The sequence below is a fragment of the Pinus tabuliformis genome, chromosome 2_2, assembly GCF_031772625.1.
Source record: "Pinus tabuliformis cultivar Carrire ecotype Pingquan chromosome 2_2, CPIR1, whole genome shotgun sequence".
Lineage (NCBI taxonomy): Eukaryota > Viridiplantae > Streptophyta > Pinopsida > Pinales > Pinaceae > Pinus > Pinus tabuliformis.
In genome coordinates this window covers 968,318,379-968,329,187 of record NC_142300.1, presented here as the reverse complement: position 1 = coordinate 968,329,187, position 10,809 = coordinate 968,318,379, and positions in this window count along the sequence as shown.

Below are 10,809 nucleotides of genomic sequence, written 5' to 3'. Positions count from 1 at the left end.
GACTTTTCGTGTTTAAAATTCAATTATAACTATTGTTAATCAACAAAGATTACTTAATAGATGGGGTGGCAAGTCGACTCCTTAAGAGTTAGGGATGGTGTAAAAAGTTTTTTTACTAACTATTTTCAACTTCGTTGTTTTTTCTTCTCAAAGGCTAATAACCTTATAATGACTGCTGATAAATATATTTTTCTATACTAATATTAAGGTTGAAAAACAATTCATTAGATAGTGACGAAAATAATTAAATACAATTTTTATCATAATCACCATAGATTTTACACGATCAATAACTTAACAAAATAAGTAAGTTGAAAGTCAGTGTAATGAAATAATATTTGTAAGATCATCCTTTAAAAATAACATTTCATTTATAGATAAACCAGGATAAACTGGATGTCCAATCATCATGTCAAAGAAGACCCAAAAATGTTAAAAGTATTCCTATTTAAACCAAAGGGAGAAATATTAGAAAGACCTATAAGTGTCAAATCAAACAAAAGGGACAAAACCATGAAAATAAGACGAAGTAACAATAGCTGTGACTGGAATAACAACAACTGCAACTTAAGTAATAACGACAGTGATAGGTAACAATAATGACGAATCAACAACTACAAGTTAGATAGGGACAACTATGACTTAGTTAACAACAATAACTATTGCAATTTAAGGTTACAAGAATTATGACTTGAATAACAACAACTGTATCTTAGGTAACATCAATCGTAATTTAAGGAATCAACGTTTTAGGACTCAAGACAAAATAAATTATTAAAAAAAGAAAAGTACAAATATACACATCAAACATTAAAAACAAATCCAATCAAATAGAAAATGCTACTATATATACATTACTAAGGAAAAGTTCAAAAGGAAAGATTTTACCCAGTCGTAGCGGCGGGGATATTCCCCTGTCCCACTATGATATGCAAATCGACGTCATTCATAACTTGATGGAAGAAAGAATCCTTTGTAATTGGTTGATGGTAAAGGCACAATTGATGACCATTAGAAAGAAAATAAATTCCAGATCCATCAATGGTAGTGAGACACACAATTCCTTATCATACACTTCAATAACCTCATAGGGGCCCAACCATCTTGTTTGAAACTTCCCTGGGAAATCTTGAAACCTGGAATCATATAACAATCCCCGATTTCCTTTTTGGAAGGCTTTCCTTTTAATAAGATGATCATTCCATTTGGACATTTGCTGCTGGATTATAAACATTTGTTGAAGAGCAATAAGCCACATTTCATCCAACTCATTAAGCTGATGTAAACGCTATTTCTGTGCTTCTGTAAGATCTAGGCCGACTTCACGGGAAATTTTAAGAGTCTTGATTTTAAATTCAATCGAAAAAATTGGATTCTTACCATAAACAAGTTGGTAAGGTGAGAAGCCAACGATGTTATGCTAGGTCGTATGGTAAGCCCATAAGGCTTCAGAAATTTTAGACACCCAATCTTAACAATTAGAAACCACTATTTTAGTTAAGATATTTTATAATATTTTATTTGTGCTCTCAACTTGACCATTCCCTTGCAGAAGGTATGACCAAGAAACCTTGTGTTTAATATTATATTTTTGTAGGGTTACACAAATATTTTGAGCTGTAAACTGGGACCCTCCATCAGTCTAGCGAAACCATATCAGACGAAGAGCTCAAATCTACCTCCTTGGTGGCTCTTGAAACAACTATTTCTTCTACACATTTCGTCATGTAATTTGTACATACTAAAATGTACTGATTTATGGTTCGAAGGGGGATTAATGGGGCCTACAAAATCCATAAACCACCTTTCAAATCGCTCCAACACAAGTTGTGTATGAAGAAGAATTTTGTCAAACTGAAACGGATGGCCCATTCCTTAGCAGTTGTCACAACTCTGTACATATTTCTTGGCATCCTTAAATATTTTGGGCCAAAAGTAGCCCATCTGCAACACTTTATGCCCAATTTTGTGATCAATGAAGTGTCCTCTGCAAGGCTCGTCATTGCAGGCTCTAAAGATATCATAAACCTCATCTTCCCTAATACATATATGAATCTGAAGGTTTGCTCCAATATGGAAAAGGAAACCATTTATCTAGGAAAATCAAGCACTTCACTAGATAATATGTTTCTTCTCTCGAGGTGAGAGGTGTGATGGAAATTTTAATGTTGCTAAGTAGTTTGTGACATATGCATACCACAATGTTTTAACGAACACTACAAATAAATGTACGTTTGCAAAATTATGTTCGATAGGAGAGGAATTAGTTGTAGGTGGAATCCTAAACAGGTGATTCGCAACAAGATTCTCTTTAACTAGTCAATCCTCAATTGTAATATCGAATTCCTGTAACAGAAGCAGCGAACAATCACTCTACCATTAGTAGCTGGTTTATTATCTAGATATTTAATATCAAAATGATCGGTATATAGAAAGACATGATGACCTGTCATATAGTGACGAAATTTATTAATAGCATAAACAACAACCAAAATATTTATTTATTTATTTATTTTTTATTTATTTTATTTTTATTTATTTATTTTTATTTTACTTATTTATTTATTTATTTCGGTCATAATATAATTTAGTTATGTAGGTGTTAAGTTTTTGCTAATGTAATAGATTGTATAGGGATTCTTGTCTTTTCTTGTCCCAATACTACTCCTATAATCGTGTCAGATGCATATGAATATATGTGGAATAGAAATTTCCAATTAGGACCTCGTAGTAATAGTGCTATTGATAATAATTTTTTCAATTCTGCAAAAGCATGATTACATTTGTTAGTGCAGTCAAATTTCACATGTCCCGTTAATACATACAATGGTGCTGCAATATTTGAAAAGTGAGCTATAAAATGATGATAATAACCTATGTAAGCAAGAAAACTATGCACCTATTTTTGTGTCTTATGAACAATAAGTTTAAAAATTACCTTGATCTTTTCTGGGTCCACTTGGATGCCTGCGAAAGAGATAAATTGTCCTAGAACGATGGCTTTTGTCATCAAATAGTGACACTTTTCATTTCTAAGGAAAAATCTAGTGGATATGCACCTAATGAGAACATTTGCCAGATCACTCAATGCTTAATTGAATTCATTACCATAAGGTGTAAAATCATCCATGTAGATTTCAAGTCCTTCATTAATCATATTAGAAAATATGCTTAACACTTCTCTTTTAAAAGTTGCAGGTGCATTGCAAAGGCTGAAGGGAAGAACACAATATGTGAATGTTTCCTAAGGGAAGTAAACGTAGGTTTTTTTTGGTCTTTTGGGGCGATCCAAATCTGGTTGTATTTGCTAAATATGTGTAGGAAAGTCCCAACAAGAGTGTCAAGGACTTGATCAATAAATGGCAGAGGAAAATGGTCTTTCTATGTGGCCTTGTTTAATTCCCCATAATCTACACATATACACCATTTTCCATTTTTTTAGGGACAACGACCAATGGTGAAACCCACTAACTATATGATATAGGGTATATAAAATGGGTATCAAGCAATTTTTGGAGTTCTTGTATAACTACCTCCCTAAGGTGTGGGTTTAGTCTCCTCTGCGGTTGACAAATAATATGGGAATCCTTTTCTATATAAATATGATGTGTGAAAAGTTCATGGTCAATACCTTTCATGTCTGTGTAATCCATGTGAAAGATAGTTTATGCTTTTGGACAACTTCCATGAATCGTTCCTGTTGGGAACCGATTAAGTTGGCATTAATATTTAATGATTTTCCAGGTTCAATATTAATGGGAACAATGTTGTGAACTACTATTGTGGGAATACAATCACTGAAATAGAACTTGGAAAATCACTAGTGGATTCCTCCATAGGATCGCCTTGGGCTTCATTACCCAAGACAACTTCCAATTTTTGGCATGTTGGGTGATTTATGACAAATGGTTAACTAATAAAGCTAGTGATGGTATTGTCCTCAATTTGCTATTTAAAGATATGGGATTTTTCAATAGTGAGGACAAGTCACAATTTTTCTTCTTCATGACCAGGAGAAAACCATTTTATTTGACCAAATTCCATACTAGATTTATCAGGTGGGTAAAGAGTGAGACTCTTAATGGTTGTTCCTTTGGAGATTTTCATGTTCCCAGTTCGACACCCAATATATGCATAACCAGTGGAAAGCTAAGGTCTGCCTAATATAAGAGGGTGTCCTTCCAATTTTTCTTTAAGATTAAGAACTAGGAAGTCAGCTTGGTATTCCCAATAGTTCACTAACACAATAATATCCTCAATGATTCCTTCTAGTTTGATTACAGACCTATTAACTAATTCTTGCATAATAGGTGTTGGTTTTGGTTCATGTAATCAGAGGAGAGCACACGATTTTAATGTTATAATATTGATAGTGGATTCAAAATCCACTAAAGTATTTGGGAGACTAATGCCTCTCACCTGAACGGTGATTACATGGTTTCTAGGATCATCATATTTTGTAGGCATCTATTTCCCTAATATCAAGTTAGACAATTTCCCAATCACATGAATAATGGGTGGGTCCTTCAGTTTCCTTCCAAGCTTCTTAACACATAATTCCTTAATGGTTTTTGCATAAATAGGCATGTCTTTGATAGCCTGTAAAAGAGGAATTTTACATAAAGATTCTGCAGTTCACCTATCAAATCGAATTGAGGATACATTGGTTGCTTGACTACGGTCAATATTTCCATAAATGGGGGAGAAACATCTATAAATTTAGTTATTTCTTTATTTTCATGGATTTAGAAGATAATTCTATCCCACCTCAAGTTGCAATTATTGAAGATTTCTCAGGTTGAGTATGCTCTTTATTATGTTTTTCATTTTCTAATTGCTGAAAATTTGTTGAAGGATTCCCTATGGAAATTTCTTGTCTTGATCTAAATCGAATTTCATTACATTCTAAAGAGGGAAGGAAATTATCAGGAGTATCTACTATTTCCACAAGTTGTACGAACCTATGGTTTGGGTTGGGATTTGGTTGTGCGGATATTTTTGGACGTAATGGTGGCAAAGTATTCAAAGGTAACAAAAGTTGTAATTGTGATGATGTTGGCTATGACTGAGGTAACACTCATAATGGTTGATTAGCAAAAACATAAGGGCATTGCCAATTTTGAGGTCATACTAGCCCTTGAGTGGCCTGATTCATCCATTGGGAAGGACACTATATTTGCAAGCTTTGCCCATGCGGTCCAAAGTATTGTTGGTTTTGCCATGTGGGTCCAATGTATGGTTGATTTGGCCAAAATGGTGCAGTGTATTTTTGACCAGGGAAAATTATAAAAGGACCTTCAGGCATACTTGAAGGGAGAGACCGCCATTACCATCGCTAAGCCACAGGGTAGGTTAAGGTTCTTCTCCATCTTCCTTAAAAACAACCTTTAATCTCGAGAGGTTTGGATAATGGTCCGTTGAATGGTCCTTCTCACAAATAGCGCATACTTCGATTGCATCCAACGGGCACTCCTTGTGGCCATGTTTTTGACGAAAATGTGGACAAAAATTGTCAATGCATGTTCTTGTTTTTCTTGTTTTTGTTTTATTTGAAAAACATCAAATTGTGTCATCGAAGTACTCATGATATTGGTTTTAAAATTATCTAACAAATTAATGAGTTCTACTTGCGTGACCCCTCCTCCTGCGGTGTTAGTACCTCTACTTAGGGGGTCTCGTATCCCATGCTTGGTCCCTGTACTTCCACAAGAGCACCTGATACATAATTTCACATTGTCATCATATTATTCTTTAGAAATATCTCCTGCTACATTAAATTAAGTGTTTCTATCCATTCATATTTCATATCTCTAATGAAAGAAATTTTTAATACTTCTTTACGAAGAGTAGTGTATCATGACCTTTGCAAATTATACTGAAATATATTTATATTTGTTGGGTCTCCAAAATGTCATCCACTTTCACCTTCATTTTCATCATTTTACCCTCATTCCATAACTCTGTAACTCCATAACCGTACATTTAGTAACAATTTTCATAATCACATGGGTTTATTATTATTATTTTCCAAGTCAATGATTTTAAGTATTTTAAGTGAATTTATGATTAAATATTAGGAAATTAACATGTTTTCATATATATCTAAAAGTGTTATGAGTTTTGTGATATTGTAGGCCTACTTGGAGATTCTAGAAGGGTCCTACTTGGCCACCCAACCACAAATTCGAATTTCAAATTCCAACTCATGAAGATTTGTGGAATAATTGTAGAAGATGTGGATCATTAACTATGCACATTCAAAGGAGAAGAATCATGGATGAGAGGATTTGTATCTTACATTTTTAGGAGATTGATTGTAACCACAAGAGATAAATGTGGATTTAGGAGAGATCTAAGGATCTATATTTATTGTATAGTTATCCTCAATTTTTGTATAAATAGGAGTGCACCCTTCATACAAATGGTTGTTAATTGTAAGTTGGTAGCTAGTGGTTAAGCATTAGTTGCTAGTTGGAGGTTCCAAGTTCCATCTAAGATGTGATTTGTAAAGTGATGAGAGAGAATTCTTGTAATATCTTGTAACTTCATTTTATGAAATACATACCGCCACTTTGATCTCCAAGATGTGATAGTTGTTTAGTGTGCTTGCTGAGGAATGGAGCCCCCCCAATAAACTACAATTTGCACACATCTGTACATATTGGTAGCATAGTGCAGTTGTTTTATTTTATTTATTTTCAGTAGGTGTGTTTTCATTTTATGCAAGTGTGGTGTGATTTCATTTATGTAAGTGTGGTGTGATTTCAATTCTGCAAGTGTGATTTCATTTATGCAACTATGGTGTGATTTTATTTATGCAAGTGCAATTTCATTTTCAAGCAAGTTTCATTTATGTAACTATGGTGTGATTTTATTTATGCAAGTGCAATTTCATTTTCAAGCAAGTTTCATTTATGCAAGTGTGATTTCAATTTATTTATGTTTGGTTTGATTTGGATTAGATTGATTTAATTTGTTTTGTAAATTAGTTTTAATTGCATTAGATTAATCTATTCTAATAAATAACCAACTAATACATATAGTACACATATACCTCGTCAATTCTACGAACCCAGGTTGACAATTAATGACATGGATTTAACTCACAATTAAATCACCCAACATTTTGGCGCCGTTGTCAGGGAGGTATAAATAGGTGTTTATTTTGAAAATTTAGACAACTCATTATAGTTGCATTCATTCTTAGATGCATGGTTAAAATCATTTAGAATGCATATTAGATTTTAATAAAATTTCAATACTTTGTACTAATCTGTGTGAATGATAGTAAATATCAATCAGTTGGGGTAATTCACAAATAATCAAGAGTTCGAAGGATGTCCTTCCAATAAATTTCTCAAATATTAACAATAAATGGGATATCTGCCTCTCACGAAGAGCTTATTTTAACTGCATACATAAACTTGTCTGTCTCTCCACCTCCACAAAAGGATCTTCAAGCCTCTTTTGATTCCTCTTGTCAATCTATTGAAGAGATTAAACAATTATGAAATACTTTTGATGGGGATCAACTAGTAGAATCTAAGATTGATGAATGCATAACAAGGGAGGATATTCAATGTGATCTAAACCAATAAAGGAATCAAGAATGTCATGACCTTAATGAAAGATGGTTCCAATCAAGGATCAAGTCACATCACTCTTTCATTCTTCCTTACTTCTTGATTGTATTATAAAAACAATTGGTTTTTCATTCTTTGATGTGCTTTAATGCATATTTTTCAAAACTAAGCATGGATATCTTTTTACTCATGTTACCCACATGATTACACTGAAAACATGCATACACTTGAAACAATTTTTCTATTTCCAGTAGAGTAGAGTAGGGTAGAATCAATGAATAAAACCAAGTTTGGTGATGTGCGTGTGTGTCTTTTTTTAAGTTTTAAAGTTGGATTTTATTTTATTTGAAATTTTATTCTGGTGGTGCAGTAAGAGCCACCTAGCTCACTAATCATTTACAGGAGGATGTAGAAAGAGAATGAATTTTTGAGAAGAAGGAGACAAATAGAATTTTGAGAGCCACAATTTGAAGTTAGAAATCGAATCCTTTTGCTTTGTTTTTGAATAAAGAGTTTCAATATTGCTAAGTATGCTCTCTTCTTGCACTCTCTGTGACCTAGAAGATCAGAAAAGAAAATTGAACCAAGTTAGTTTTAAAATTTTGCAATAAAAATTGGATAAGAGATCTAAATTCATAATAAAAAGTATAATTATAGGATTTTAGAAAGGTAAAATAGAAAAAATAATGTCTCCAATGGATCCAACACTATCGAAAACCCTTGTTTTGACTCTTTTTGCACCTCATTTGGCAAAAAATTGAGTAAAATATCATTGTTTTAAGTTTCTACCCAATTATGTTGTTAATAATCCTACAATTCGACCTAAACCTGGGTTGTGCGCCTCAAATGCAGAAATTGAATGAAAACCTGGCCTATATTCTCGATTTGAAGGTGAAATTGTAGGACGATTAAAACATGCATTTAGCCCCCAATTCTGAATATCACGGTCATGTGGCACCATGCTACCACGTTAGGTGTCGAAAATCAGGGGCTAATCCCCATTCCTTTGCAATGCCCTTTTAATTTTAGCAGTTGTTCATATTGTGGTTTTTATGGGACCGTGGGTCGGGCTAAGGCCTATCCCTTGATCCTCGACTTTGGTTCTATGGTGCTAGAGGACCGTGGGCTAAGGCTTAACCTGACCCCCTCCCCCAAATGGTGCATATGGTAAATTTAAATATACATAAAAATGGTTTGTTAATAAGAACTATCAGATACGCAGATTGGTAAAGGAATTTGTTAGTTTATATGAGGTCATGGTTTTGATTCCCATGGAGGGTGGTTTGATCCTAAACAAAATTTTATCAATTACGAGGAGGCGACATGGAAACCAATGGTTGGTCCATGTGGCACTCGCTCATTGGCCCTCCACAATAACACTGTTAACCAATAAAAAAACATTGCCAAGTGTAAACCATATATTGGTTGATGAGAAACAGTCAAAATTGCCACATCATGACCTAGTCAGTGTATGGACTGCTGACTGGGCATTCCTGCAACTCAAAATTCATTTTTTTCAGTTATTTCCCAAAACGAACCGAACATGATTTCGGGAGCATCCGAAGTCAGTTTTCAGTGAAATGAATTGAGTTGGATTCAGGGAAACAAGATTTACACTTTGGCATTTGTCTCAAGCTAATCCAAGAATTTTGCTTTTTTGAACATTTTCTTGATCCACGGATCATGGACAAGGGTGGAACTCTAGAAAAAAAGGACAAACGTAGTTACAGGCTTCAACTTTGGTAAAAACCTATAGATATTAAAAATCCAGCTGCGATAATTGACAAACCACCCTCTGAGTCTAATTGCAAGTTGTAAAGCGACAAGACAATGCAATGATCCATATTTTTGGTAGTTGCAGAATCGACACAATTCACTAGCTTATGAAAATTGGTTTATGGTTTATTGATAAAGCATTAAGTGTATGGAGAAGAGGTCTCAAGCTCAAAATTGGTTAGAAACACAATGAAGAAGGTACTGCTTTCTAAACAGGTAAAAGTGCATTTAATTTTTCTTGAATTTGTTTTATTAGTATTATTTTTGAAGTTTTTTTGTGTGTGTATATATCAGATGAAGAGAGACGAATCATCTCTCTCTCTCTCAATAGTCTTACATTTTATTGCAGAAATTGCTAAGTTTTTGCAGGTTCTAAGATGATGAAGAAGATAACTATATACACGAGTTCCTTTTAAAGATCAAGTTTCTTTCATAAGAGCATGACCATTCCATGTTAAATCAGATCCATTACACCATTGCTGCTAAACATATACCCATTTTACCATTGCTACACATTTTAAGCATGCATTTGATCCATAATTGTCCATATCCCTACTACCAAAAACTCACTTCCTTTGTAATCTTCATATTTTTCTGCCTCATTTTCACTCACCCTTAACCCAAAAATAAAGTCATTCAACTCCCTTACAAAGTTGAGTCACCCCATTTTTCTTTTCCTTTCTGTTAAATAAACCTTGCTTCAATGCAAATTTTCCATATATAATCCTTCAATTTATTATTTCATACTCGCGTTAGATGATGGAGGATTCATTAAGGCCTCCCTTCTAACAAGTCTTGACCCATCGACTTCGACACATCATCTGGGATCAGGACTAGAGATCTTTCATGTACCTTGAGGCTTACATGCCTTAATGGCAAGTTCTCTCACCAATAAATAGTGGGAATACATCAATGCCCCATGTTTGTTGGATCTTCTAGGTGACTCGACTACGAAAAATCTATTTGTACCTAGTAAGATGTACTTAGGCATCTTGACTCTCATTGACATCAATGGTGAGTAGTCTCATGTTGGTTAATGACATTCATTAATGGTCAGTAATCCAACAATTTCTTTTCTATGTTCGACATCGACACATTTATTCACATAGATAAGAATTATGCCACTGAGTGGAACGAATGAAGACTACATGATTTCAACAGTTTGTAGCAAGACTCAATTTAGCATCCATAGCAATAAAGATTCCAATCTCATCCTCAATTCATACAACCAAGAGAAAGAAGAAGCAATATCAGATTCTTTTACTTCATATTCCATGATCGAGTAGCAGCAACCACACTCTTCTATACACACAACTTGTCCACTTTTGAGGTAGGTGAAGGTACGTAATTTTCTAAGTTTTAATCATGTATTTCCTTAATTGCTAAAATTGTGATTTTGGAAAATCCCTCACCACATTCATATTACCTTTCTCATTTGCCAAAAAATGAA